Here is a 13159-nt window from a genome sequence, read left to right on the forward strand (position 1 = left end):
ATGAAAATTCAAATAAAATTACATTTTCATAATAGGAGTTGTTTCATCAAGATAAACAGCTGGACGCACTATTTTTCCAGCCTGAGCCATTAAGCCACTGAGGGCGCAATAATTAAAAGAGCACCAGTCAAACCTCAAGTGGTGAAAAACAACCTAAAAACATGATAGAAATATGCCATTTCTGTTTGTTTCATGTATTAATTTGAAGAACGTTACAGTGTCTTCATCGCTCAACACAGATCTGCTGCTATTTTGTCTCCTCAGTGGAGCGGAAACTTAACCCTTACATACTGTTCTAAACCTTCACAGTATGGAGCGATTCATTTTTGACCCAGCTCAATCCCTTTGTCATTAGTCTCTCTACCAAATGTTGAACCACAAATGGATTTTGCATCCATAGATATCTTGTCATCAATAAATGGGTGATTGATCCTTCATTAATGTTTCAGAAAGCAGAGAGAGTGTTTCCTTTAAGTTTGACACTATTTGATTATAGAGAAAATACATTCACAATCACACTATTTTATGATCTTGTGTTATCTAAAACAAGAAAACATGGTGGACATGATTATTTCTATGAATTCAATTTAAATGAAGGATGCAACAACATTTTTGAATGGTGGGTTTCATTATAACCATTTAAAGCATTAGTCAACACTGCCTGTAAACCACATCTCCCTCCTTTTCTGTCAACTGTACACAATAAACTCTGCATTAAGGGTATTAGTCATAAAACAAAACCACAAACTGGTTTGTAAATTTCAAACAAGACTGCAAAAAGCATTACTTTCACAGTCCTTTGTTGTGCAGAAGTTGCATCTCCCTCTCTTTTGTTCCCTTGTGGCAACTGACTGTGGGAATGCAGATAGATCAGGGCAAGATTTGGACTTCTGTGGTGTTTGGAGAAGGTGGTATCGCCTTTGCATGAGAGAAGCCACAAGGGCCTTTCCTCCATGTTGTCCTCCTATTCTAATACTTTCTCTTCAACAGATCTATCAAATCACTCATTCCACTCCATCAAATCAGTGAAATAGGGACTCAGGTACTTTTTATAGTCCTATGAAAGCTGCCCTCCACTAATGGGAGGACTGTGTTGGGCAACCACTATGTTGGCTGCATGGAAATTGATGGGTTTGTCAAAGTGTGTCAAGGCCCATCGTGACCCAATGTCCCTACTGTGTGTATAATATATATGACGATGCCTATGCATGGTTTTACTCTTTTACTGTTTTAAGATTCCCCCATAACACCTCAAAGGTCTACAGGAACCCGCCTAGGTGGGAACCCTGGCATATGTAGCAATATGGTGGGAACACAGGCAGTTCTAGTGACAGTGTCAAGGTCCCCCTTGAACTCTGTCCCCACTGTCCCAATGATAGAAATACACACATGCCAGTCTGTTGTTTCATTTCAAGATTCCCCATAACCACTTTTTACCTTGATTTGACCCCCTCTGGTGACTTTAAAATGGGTCAAATTTGACTCGGAACACCCTCTAACACCTGCAAAAATATATATACCAGCTGCACAACGAACAGTATGTGAGGGCTAAGTGGACGGTAAAGTCACATGTTTCATGTATGTCATAATTTATTTGCTAAATCTGTGTCCATTGCACTTGGTCACATTTTGCTATTGTTGATACAACAACTTTTCTACCTCAGCCAAGTGTAAATATTGTTTTACAATATTTTGAGGTTTCAAGCAGATTTTTAAGTGCATATTGAAAATGCAAATAAAAACAGGTGGAGGGAAATGCACCTATAGACAATTTGGCCAGTGGGAGTGGAAGAGTGGCTCTGGGGCTTAGTGAGGGAATGAAGGACAGGTGTGCAGGGAATAGCAGGATCAGGTGACTAGCACTGGGCAACTCTGAGGGCATCTGGTGGACAGGTGGGGAATGACAAGGTCTGAAAAGTCTAATGAAAATGTAAGTGAACAGAAAGACTGTAAGTCTGTAGTGGAGAGGAAGTCAGTGTAGTGGTCACCATGACACTGTTGCATTATACTACTGTACAAGACAAAAACTTTTAACTGGAAGACTAAAGTTAAAATGAAGGAAAGGGAAAACAAGGCTGATAACCTAATTATTCACTCAGTCATGGGGAAATGATCACAGGTAGCATGAAAACAGACACAGAATGCCTCTGTACAAAACAATTTTTCATTGTCATTTTCTCCAATGACATTTTGAGAGAACATATAATTTCCTTGCCATGGTTCACAACCAGTATGACAAAAGTGCTGCTCAATTACCAGTCTTAGTGGCAGCGGAAGCGACCAACCATGGAGGCGACCACAAAAGAACCAGGTTCATCACCTCAACAGGAAACATCACCTCAGCCAATTACCCATGAGCTCATATGTTGCCAAAACAGCCATTAATCCGAGTGGTGAGCACACAGAGGGCTGGTGCAGCTTCCAAAGCCTCCGCCAAGGGTGAGAGGACTCACCGGGTGAAAGACAAAGGAGGAGGTGTGTGATATGGCAAACAGATGAATCGATCATTTATTTTAAGTTGCTGGGACGCTAATTTGTCTTGCATGTAACCAGAATGTGCCCACATAAAATGTGCAATACGTACCCAGGAAGTTGGGGACAGTATGAAAAAGCAACAAAATATTTACAACTTTGCCAAGACCTTTTTACAGACGGACTTTCCAGAACACATCTTTCCCTGAACTGTTGTCATACCACAGTCCAAATAATACAGAACAGTTACGAGAAGAGAGCATGACATGGTTCATTCCTTGCAAACCCTCTAAAGGTATGCATAAGAGGCTAAATGACGAAGGCTTACACACATAAAAATGAACAGTATACACAAGTGTAACCAGGGAGATTCAGCAGACTCATACCACACTTCAGTGCATAGAGCACTGGAATAATGGTAGAAACAACACTTGTGTCACAAATCTCCTGGGAGCCACGTGTCCCGTCATCATGAGGGTCAACTGGAGCACTGGCTGAGCACAAATAATGTCTAAATATATAATAACCAGACGAATGAGCAAGTTGTGTCTGTTATGGTCAGCCAGTGCAACATTTTGTTGAGAGTTGTATTGGGAACATTACTGGATCTTGATATCACAACTTCCTCTAATATACACTGACAGGAGTGAAAATGTTTCATACATAGAGAATGAGCTAATGAACGGCTGTTATGACTGCTAGTCGTTCACCAGCAGAGCAGCTTACTGGCTGTAGAGGAAGACTGCGCTGTGCTATTAGTGTTAGCATACATACAATGTCTAAAACATTGGTGTAGCCTTTCAAATGTATAGCTCTGGACACAGTACTTCTCTGTGTTACAATTACTGTGTTCTGTTAAACAGATAACTAACCAAATTAACAGTTTTCAACATCAACAGAATTAATTATATACTCATAAGAGTTTATAATTTTGCAAGTTGCATTCAAGTTGCATGAAATTATATATTATTTGAAAAGCTAGAAGGCAGAACAACTCAAACACAGCTCTGAGATACTATTAGCTTAGCAAGCTGTCATGGCTAACATGTTAGCAAACTATTGTTTCAAAAGAACTGGCTACTTACACATCTAGCAGACATGGAAAAACATTATCATTCATTTCTGGACACCTGGTGAATGTAAGTCCAGTAGTGAATTGTGGATCTTTAGCTTGCTATGTTTGCTAAGCTTGACTCTTTGCCAGCCACTAGGCTAATCTGCTTCAGCTCTCTGATGAGAGCTACACAGCTAGCATACACTCTCTTTGTCTGAGTATTTTTAGCAGAGACTGCTGCCTACAGTTTAATATACAGTGTATAACGAGACTCCATACAGTATATGTGCAGACAGAAAGACCAAAGTAAGCTAAAGCAGCTAAAAACTGTGCAGAGCTGCAGAATTGGGTGTTATTTCAGTGGATTCTGCACTGTTAGTCACAGGTATGGGAAGATTCACCGATTCACATCTGTGCACTGGCATAAACATTCACGATGCAATTGCCCCGATTAAAAGTGTGCACCAGATACAATTTAGGATGAACTTGTGATGTTTCGTTTCTAACATCTTTGCATCAGTAAAATACAATTTATTTATATGATTAGTAGAGGTCCTACAACTTTATTATTTAAAAATGTGATCAATAATTTGATATTTAGATTGATTTGTCCTGTTTAAACTGTTTCTTAAGCGTGCTAGCATGCCACAGCTGCTAAAACGTTCCAGGTGGAACTGGCGTTCTAGAATCATTGTTTCACACATCAGAGTAAGTGGATTAAACTATTTTGACAGTAATTGTGTGGGTCACAGAGCATATGCATGTAAACTGGTGACAGAGAGCACTGCACTACAAGGGACCTGTGAAAAGGTCTGTTTTTGAAAGGTCCAAATGTTTTTTTAGAGTTCAAAAAGAAACAGCATGAGATGCTGACTGAGTTACAATACTGGAGAAACAAATATGTAACGTGAAAATCGCACTTTTTTAGTTAATTTTTTGCTGTATGCTAAAGAAATAAAATCAAACTCTCTGTACCATATAGAATTGCACAGCATCATTCTTGCATCATGTCGAATCGCATCGTATCATGTCGACTCGCACTACTTCACAATAGGGGTGAATCGTATTGTATCGCATTCGTAGTTGCTTCATATGTATCTTTAATGTATTGGATCGTTGGCAATGCATCAAGATGTGTATCATATCAGCTCAGTGATGGAGATGCACATCCTTAGTCACTTACCATTTAATATTACATTTTATTCAGAAATAATATATTGGTGATCATTTCCTCACTGTAACAAGAATGAATCAGACTGTATGAGAACAATACAGTTATTTGCTTGGTATTTGAAAGCTAATTACCATAAAGCTCAATAGTTAGTTGTGAACCAATATGCACAAAATTGGGGTCCTGGAGCAGACACACCTGATTGAAATGCAACCATCATTCATTAACGTCATTAATTGCACCTGTGCTTTTGCTCTTGTGACATATCAAATAACCTGCTTTGAAAAAAGGCCTCAACAGAGGCTGGTGGAATGTAAAGCAGCTTGGGCTTCCAGGTCTCGACTTAGCAACATTTTACTGAACATAGATGTCTTGTGTGGGCCTAATGAAACTGATATCTTCATTACTGGTTAAACTATTGATTAGACTTTTTCCTGATAAGGTGTGTTTTTTCATCATGTTTTCAGTCTATAAGATGTTGAAAATAATGAAAGTTTGATTTACTGAGCTTTAGTGGTGGGTGGAATGTAAGTATTTCCTTGTGATGTTACTTTATCTTCCACTCCACAACATTTCAGAGGGAAATATTGTACTTTTGATTTGACACAATGGATAATATAACAAGCTTTTAAAATACAACACGTTGTTAAAGATGAAACCAGTGGTTTCCAACCTTTTTGGCTTTTGACGTCTTACAAAAAGCAGTGTGTAGTCAGGGTCACATTTCAGATGAGTTGTTAAAAGCTCCATCAAAGAGTGATTTTTTCCTCTAAATTTCTCACATGGTTTCATTTCAATAAATGTTCAAATGATCCAATCAGAACTTGTTTTTCTTCCGCTTTCTTCTTTCCCTCCCACGCCTATCTCACGACCCCTCAGATTTATCTGGTAACCCGTTGAAGGGGCCCGACCCTTATGTTGGAAACCACCGGACTAAACTAGCTAATTGTATATAAAATAGTTCAAACTAGCTCGACCTCCAGCAGTTGCAACACTAACATGCTGCTCACACACTGATGCTTTTTTTTTTTTTAATTGCTGTATTGGTACTTTTACTAGAGTTAAGGATCTGAATTCTTATTCCACCACTGCTGAGCATACAGAGACAAAGTACTGCACAAGAAAGAAAATGATGGGTAACTGTAAAAAGGAACTCTACATTCAGTTTTATTGTTTTTGTTGATGTTGTTGTTTGTTTGTTTTTTTACTGTACACATAATTACAAATTTGCTGCTTACAACTAGCTTGTGTGCTTGTATGGATGCAATTATATGACCCCTCCTCAACTCTTTCATTCATTGACGACCACACCCTCCATTGTGGAAGCATCAAGTAAGCTATAAATCCATGCTTTTCCATGGAAAATTGAAAATGGCCATAACTGACTAATTACATAATCATCAACTAAAGAGAACCAACACACTTTGTACCATTTAATGCTTCTGTGGCAAAAGTGCTGTGAGTCGTCGCTGAAGCTAGTTTAACCTCTTAAACTCCTATACGACACCTACGCCCGCTAGTTCGCACTTTCTTCCTTTCTTGCGTCTTTATGTCACACTCCTTCCATAAGCATGAACACATGCGGTATTGCTATAACAAGGGAGACCATGTGTTTACAAAAATGTATTTATAAAAATGTATTTCAAATGTAGTTTGCACCAGAGATGCCTAAACATGCCATGTCAAAAATAGCTTTTACTGCTGTGAACCAGGACTTACAAGACTTTGATGGTTATTGTGATGTTTAGTTGTGGCTCTGGGTTGAAATACTGCATCGACCAGCACATTGGCTGTTTTTCACAGGCTAGCATGTTAGCATTAGTTTGAGTGCACCCTAGTCATTCTCAGTGGCGTTTTGAGACTTTTAGCTTCAGTAATAGTTGGTGTGAACTGAGAACCTAGATTTGATCATATTGTGTTGGACTTGCTGTGTTTCTGAAACAATAAGATTTGGGCGAGGCATGTCAAGCCCATTTTATAGCTGGGATTTCTGCTTTACAATACACAGACTAGGGAGCTGACAGGGTAAAGTCCATTTAATGTCCGGTCCAACTGATTCAGACATTTGCATTCACAGATACAGCTCCTCCATGTAATGTCCGGATAACTTCAGGGACTCCTGAACAGCAGAAAGAAGGTTTAAGTTACTCAGCTGTAATGAGGCTTCTGGAGTTCCTGCTACTGAGAACAGGATATCAAGTTTACATGGACAGTTTCTACACCAGAGCCAAACTTTTCAACAATTTGGATGATTAAAAGATCATGGCTTGTGGCACTGTGGGGGAGGCCCGCAGAGGATTTCCCAACATAAAAATAAAAAACTTCCCAGGAAGTCCAAGCGAGGGGACATAAGGTAACTGAGGAAGTCTGGGAAACTGCTGTTTGTACAGTGGATGGACAACACGCAGGTATCTGTCCTGTCAAATTTTCAGCATTACCGCCACACAGGGGATGAGAGGTGATGACGGAGCCATGTTTTTTGACACAGGTTTTAACAAATCTGCTCCACTTGGAGACAAAAGACTATTTTACATTGGTGGTGGTTTTTACACAGTTATGCACATTGGTTTATGGTTTGTGGTAAATGGAGGTAATATCAAAAATTAATTGAAAAGTTGGAAACTTGGAGTATTTCAGCTCCAACTGATGATATATTAAAATGTAAAGATGTAAAAAACTTTTTATGGAAGCCTACTGTATCAGAGACAAGTGGAAAAGCTGTTTGACATTTAATTTTTAAAGTCATACCCCGCTGTACAGTGGACAATATTCAAATGTTAATTCAAATTTGAGAATTAAAATGCAATACAAACAATGTAAGCTTTTCATTTATGCAAGTAATATTTAAGTCACAATTAAAATTAAAATGCAATTTTCTAACACTTTGAAAATGAAAATGGAAACGGCTTTGACATTTCAATTTCAAAGACTTAACCTGCTGTACAGAAAAATGCAAATTGGATTATTGCATTTTCATTTTTACTCAAATAACACAAACATATGTGGGAAATTATAATGCTATTGTGGAATTACATTTTCATTCTCAAGTTTTCATTATCATTTTAATATAGTCACCTACAGGCTTCCATACTCTTTTAGTATCTCAGAATAACATTTGGTCACCAGTTGTCCATTAGGAGTCTCCAAAAGTCCTTTTTGGATCTCTGCCTGCACTGTTTGATGAAAAAAGCACTGATCATACTTGAGGCAGGTGGTCATTTATATTTTGTTTACAGCCTTTGCTCATACTGTCCTTGATCTGAATAGATAAGCCAGTTATTTATACTGATAAATACATTTTTATTTTAGACAAACATAGTTTTTCCTTTTTTTACTTCAAAGACTGTTCTGTTTCTGTATTACCTATTTCCGACACTTTCACAAAAAAAAGAAAAAATTAGAGTGTTTTCTCTCTGACAAGACCTCATTTATGCATATAGTCAGAGTGGTTCAGGAGCTACAGCCATTTTAATTTGGTTATGTCATTTTCCAAAATAGTGATTGGAAGAGGTTAAAGCGGCTGTCATAATGAAGTGTCAATCTATCTCTGTACCTTGTGCCCGACACACCCCCACAATCAATAACTTTCCATTCAATAACTACACAGACACACCTACACTATTAAGATGAATGTATATCCAAATGTGTGTAGAAACACTATAGTCCTTCTAAGTGTCGCAGTAAGACATGACAGAGCGACTGTGAGCCAACATGTGCAATAGCAGGACCTTAGAACTGAAACAGCTAAATAGAATTCAGCCACCATTAATTGTGTTAATTACACCTGCTTTTCGGCACATCAAAATTAATGTCATCATGCTTCTGACAGCCATCATGAACCGAGACCTGAGGACCACCAATGCGGCTGCCAGAGGGGGTTTTTCACTGCATCGAGTCCTCTATTACCAGGCTCAACAATTAGTTAATTATCTGGATCTCCTCATGACAGCCAGCCAAACCACAGCAATTTAGATGTTCTACACTGTGGTTACGCAGGGCTACAAGCTGAAAAATCCTCTTAACATGTCCAAATCATACCTTTCCTTAAACAAAGTTCAATAGCTTGTTTACGTCAGGCCACGGTGTCCACCAAACAAACAGCACCACCACACTGTTGATTTGCCAGAGAAGCAGATACATGTTTGTTTACTCCGAGTAAGTCATTGGTGAGGAATGCAAGCTGTTTAGGGCGGGATGCTGCTGATATTTGGTTTGTGTAAGTGTGTGTGTGTATGTGTGTTAGTGCATATGTGTGTGTGGTCATGAATACATACAGTATGTGATAGGCTATGTATGTTTGTGTATACATTGTTACTTAGGCCAAACAATATTTACACCAAACATGTGTAAGCACTTCAGGGCCACTGTATGTAAACTCTGTATGAAAACCAATTTAGCATAGTAAATATGAAATGGAGAAATGTTTATGCAAATGTAATTAGCAAACTAACGGGCTTTCACATCAACAAATATTGATTGAGAACATCTGCTTGATGTGTGAGATCATTACATTCTTCAGCAAAGGTTGCATTACAACACCCAAAGTCTAATCAGGCACGGTAAGCAAAGAGCTGCCAAGTCAGAAACCAAATAACAAAAGTTACAGAAAATAATAGCTCGTCACAGTATCACATCTTTTCGTAGAAAGTCTAAATCTGATCAGTGAGATCAGTGTCTACTCTCAGGTTAACTCGCTATCCAATTAGAACCCACTCTATAAACACTCCTATCCTATTGTAAACATTGTGTATGTGCTTGTAGCATATGTGATAGTCATCAACGTAGTCCATTTAACTGTGGCCAGATGGCTGAGCACATTCCTTTGACAGCAAATTTTAAACACTTACAATTACAAGTACAAGTGCATTAGAGTGGAAAGCCAATATCATCACATTGATCTACTTTTATGTTAAGAAAAAAAGTTAAGTTAAAGCCATTTAATCATTATGCCAAATATGCTTTTAGTCATTGTTGAAGCAGTCTCACTGTATGTTTAATTCAAAGTCACTGCAAAGCGATAACAGACACATTTTTAAGAAGGGAATATTGTTAGATTTGAAAGATAAATCCATTCTGAGAGATTTACGACAGTGTAAACATTTCACAAGTTAATAGCATCTTGGTGCATGCATTTTTTCTTCTTTTCAGAAACTGAGTGAAGTCCTGTGAGGTCATTTGTGTCTTCTGGTTGATATTGTGTTTAAGTAATACAGGTCGTCCCAGAGTTCTGTTAAATTGACACATGTATTGACCACAGGGGGCGGCAAACACACCATTAGCAACTACACAACAGAAGAAAACACAATAAAAGAAGTACAGCTCCTGAAACAGAGTTACATTATATATGTTTTATTATAACAAAGGTTCAGGAACAAGACCACGCCCTTCTCTCACTAAATTCAATCACCTGTGCCCATAAGAGCTGGATAGGGCGCCGTCGATCAGCCTTGCAGCCAGTTTTTCCCAGTGTCCACTCGCAGTATTGCAGCGAAAAATCCCCATGCAGCCCAAAAAGGATTTTCCCCATAGACCACCACTGTAAAAGAGACGCCTGTAAAACTGTTGACAGGACCCCTCGAACTGCAAATAACGTCAATTATGACTCTTTCTATTATGAGCTTTTGATCCATGGAGGTTTTAAGTTTGTAACTTTCCTTGAGCCGAGAAAAGCGATTTAAAAATCTGTGACGTCATCACAATGTAAAGTCTATGGGCTGAGCAGGAGCTTGCGGGCAGGGCCAGCGGGGGAAACACTACTGCGCATATTCAGTGGGCCGCACAATGCGGAAGCAAACCTGGAAGCTAGAAACTTTTTTGGCGTATACGCCAGGCGAGCAATTCCTATAGGACTGAATGGGCGCCATTTTTAGTCCAGTATCCAGCTCTTATAATACATCCATGCCTGCACCTCACTAATTCAATCACTCGTGCATACCTATATAAGCGTGTCTAACCCCTTTCTCTCCCATTCGTCTCAGTTCTCACGTGACCTACGACAAGCTTGCATCAGAAACGCTTACCTCCCGCCCGTGCTCCACGTTCCTCGGCAACATACCGCACATGACTAGATCCAGCAGTACCAATGAGATATCTCGTTCACCACCACATCCACATGGTACTCTGCTCCTCCAGACGCTGTGCTTCTGATCAGCTGGGATCCAGACGCTCCACACGCATCCACGCGACGGCCCACTCGGACGCAGCTCTTTTCCAAGCGATTGACATCTTCAACCGGATGTTTGCTCACCTCCGGCAAGCTCTCAAGGAGACGGTTGTCCCACTCCTACGAAACGATGATAAAGACAAACTTTCCAACTCTATGTAGACTTTACTTCCATCATCCTCTCGCCGGCAGCTCAAATCCTCCCGGTCTTCCGGGTTCATTGTCCGCCGCCGGGCCAATGCACGCCGCACACCGATGACGTCACAACACCGCCTACTACAACAGAGCCCAGACTTCTTCAGCCCCGGCTGAACTCCAGATACAAATCCCGTTTTTGCTGAACTGACAACAAAGCCAGGTTCTTCCAGCTCCTCTCTGCCTCCATCTCTCACTTCCGGGTTCCCCGCCCAGGGCCACCTGTACGCTGCACGTCGATGACGTCACGACGCAGCCAACTGCTTCAGCCCTCTTGCAGGGCCAGGTCGTATCTTCCCCTGTGCCCTGAGTCTGATCTGTCTGTTTTTTCGTCTTTTCTCTCATCACCGTGTCCGCAGGCTTTACAATCAACCCCCGCACATACATCCCCTCATCCTTTCCTCTTCCCTTCCTTCAGCTGCAGCTACCTCTACGCTTTCAGCTCCACCCGCTCAAGCAGCTCCCTCTTTTATGTTTCTTCCTCAGCCACCTCTGGTCCTGCTGTTACCACAGCAACAGTGACACCGAACCATGGTGCTTCCTCTGATGGACCCACTCAATTTCCTACTGTTCTATCCCTGTTCCCCTTCCTCCCCCAACACCCAAATGTTTTTCTGTGTCTTCAGCACCCCCCATTGCTGATCCCCTCGCTCCAGCCGTTGTTAACACTGTGCCCTCAAGCACTTTCACTCTGGCCTCCGCCACTCTGCCCTTCCACCGCCTACAAAGCCAGGCTTTCCAGTTCTGCACAGCCTCCAGTTCCACCACTGCTCCAGCCAACCACTCGCTTGCGGGTTCCCTACCCAGCGCCCCCCGCACTGGCACACCGATGATTCCATCCTGCTGCCACTACGATGCAACAACAGACTGCTTCAGCCCTAGCTAGGGCCAGGTCGTATTTCCCCACGTGCCTGCTCCCTATGTCTTAATTGCCTTGTGTTTTTGTTTCATCCCTGCATCTATGAGCCACACATCTTACCACTTAACACATACCTTCATCCCTCACCACTCATCCCAACATATATTGTTGTGTAGATATATTTAAAGCTTAAAATGGGTCTCCGGTGACAACAAATAATCACAGTATCTGTGGTTGCATGACAATAAAAGCCACCCCATGGTTTGCCAGGTGTTAACTAGCTTACACTCTCACCTCAAAATATACTGTTTTCTCCTGCGGTGATTGTGATGCGTCACATAATCAGAGCTGATACCGCGTACACTCAGGTCCATTCTGATCCACCCAGGTAGTGAACATATGACATATAGACCCAAGACCCGTGGCAGTAAAACAAGACCCAACCCAACACAATTACAGGGAAGATTTGGACCCGCTCCAACTCGGGTCTCATTTCCTCAGAATCCAGTGGACCGATCAAGACCTAGCCAGTTGTGGTGATGGCAACTACCAGACTGTCAAAACTCACAACAACGGATATCCTGTTCATTAAGACAAAGTTCCAATCACTACATGAACAAATGTACGGAGTCACGAAGTTACAAAAAGAGTACTCCAAGCACAGATGGGACGAAGCAATGGCTAATAACAGTGGCCCCCTTAGCTACCTGTGTGGCCACTGGAACTTAAGTGATATTTCAAACTATTACTAGTTCCCACCCACACAGATACTGCACCAATCAAATTACAGTACCAACCTTGTCAGTCAGTATCAGAAGTTCATGGAGAGCATAAAGGGGCTCACTGCAGAAAACCAGCAACGGGTTTATGGACATCAGGCACTTTTTGGGTGTTAATAAAGTTGGGTGATAATTCTCTCTGAGTGAAGCCTATCACAGTCAGTTCACACACGCTTTGAAATCACGATGAAGAAAAACTCTGCCCATTTCAAAAGATTTTTCCTCCTCCAGCAATGTTTCACTTTGTTGTTACATAATAGAAATATTCCAGATAGTTGGGATAATTTCCTGAAGACTGCTAACCACATGAAGTGATGACTGATCCATTATCAAAAACCATTTCCATGTCCCAGCTGCACGAGCAACATTTCAGTGTGTCAGCTTTATGCTTTATCAGTGGTTGGATCTTGATAGCAAACATACACATCACGTTTATTCACAAACTTCTGAAGCCTTCAGACAAATG

At 40.8% G+C, this 13159-nt stretch overlaps 1 protein-coding gene across 4 annotated transcripts in view; it reads right to left on the reverse strand.

Moving 5' to 3' along the window:
* Nucleotides 1–13159, reverse strand: part of myocd (myocardin) — a 163583-nt gene that overhangs the window by 111791 nt on the left and 38633 nt on the right. The window contains exon 1 of one of the 4 annotated variants that reach the window (XM_042398396.1): nucleotides 3558–3929. The exons of the other annotated variants lie outside the window; for them this stretch is intronic. The gene's annotated coding sequence lies outside the window, so the exon portion shown is untranslated. Of the gene's footprint in view, nucleotides 1–3557; nucleotides 3930–13159 lie in introns of those variants that run through there. 4 annotated transcript variants of the gene reach the window in all.

This window comes from Thunnus maccoyii, chromosome 20 (assembly GCF_910596095.1).
Source record: "Thunnus maccoyii chromosome 20, fThuMac1.1, whole genome shotgun sequence".
Taxonomy (NCBI): Eukaryota; Metazoa; Chordata; class Actinopteri; order Scombriformes; family Scombridae; genus Thunnus; species Thunnus maccoyii.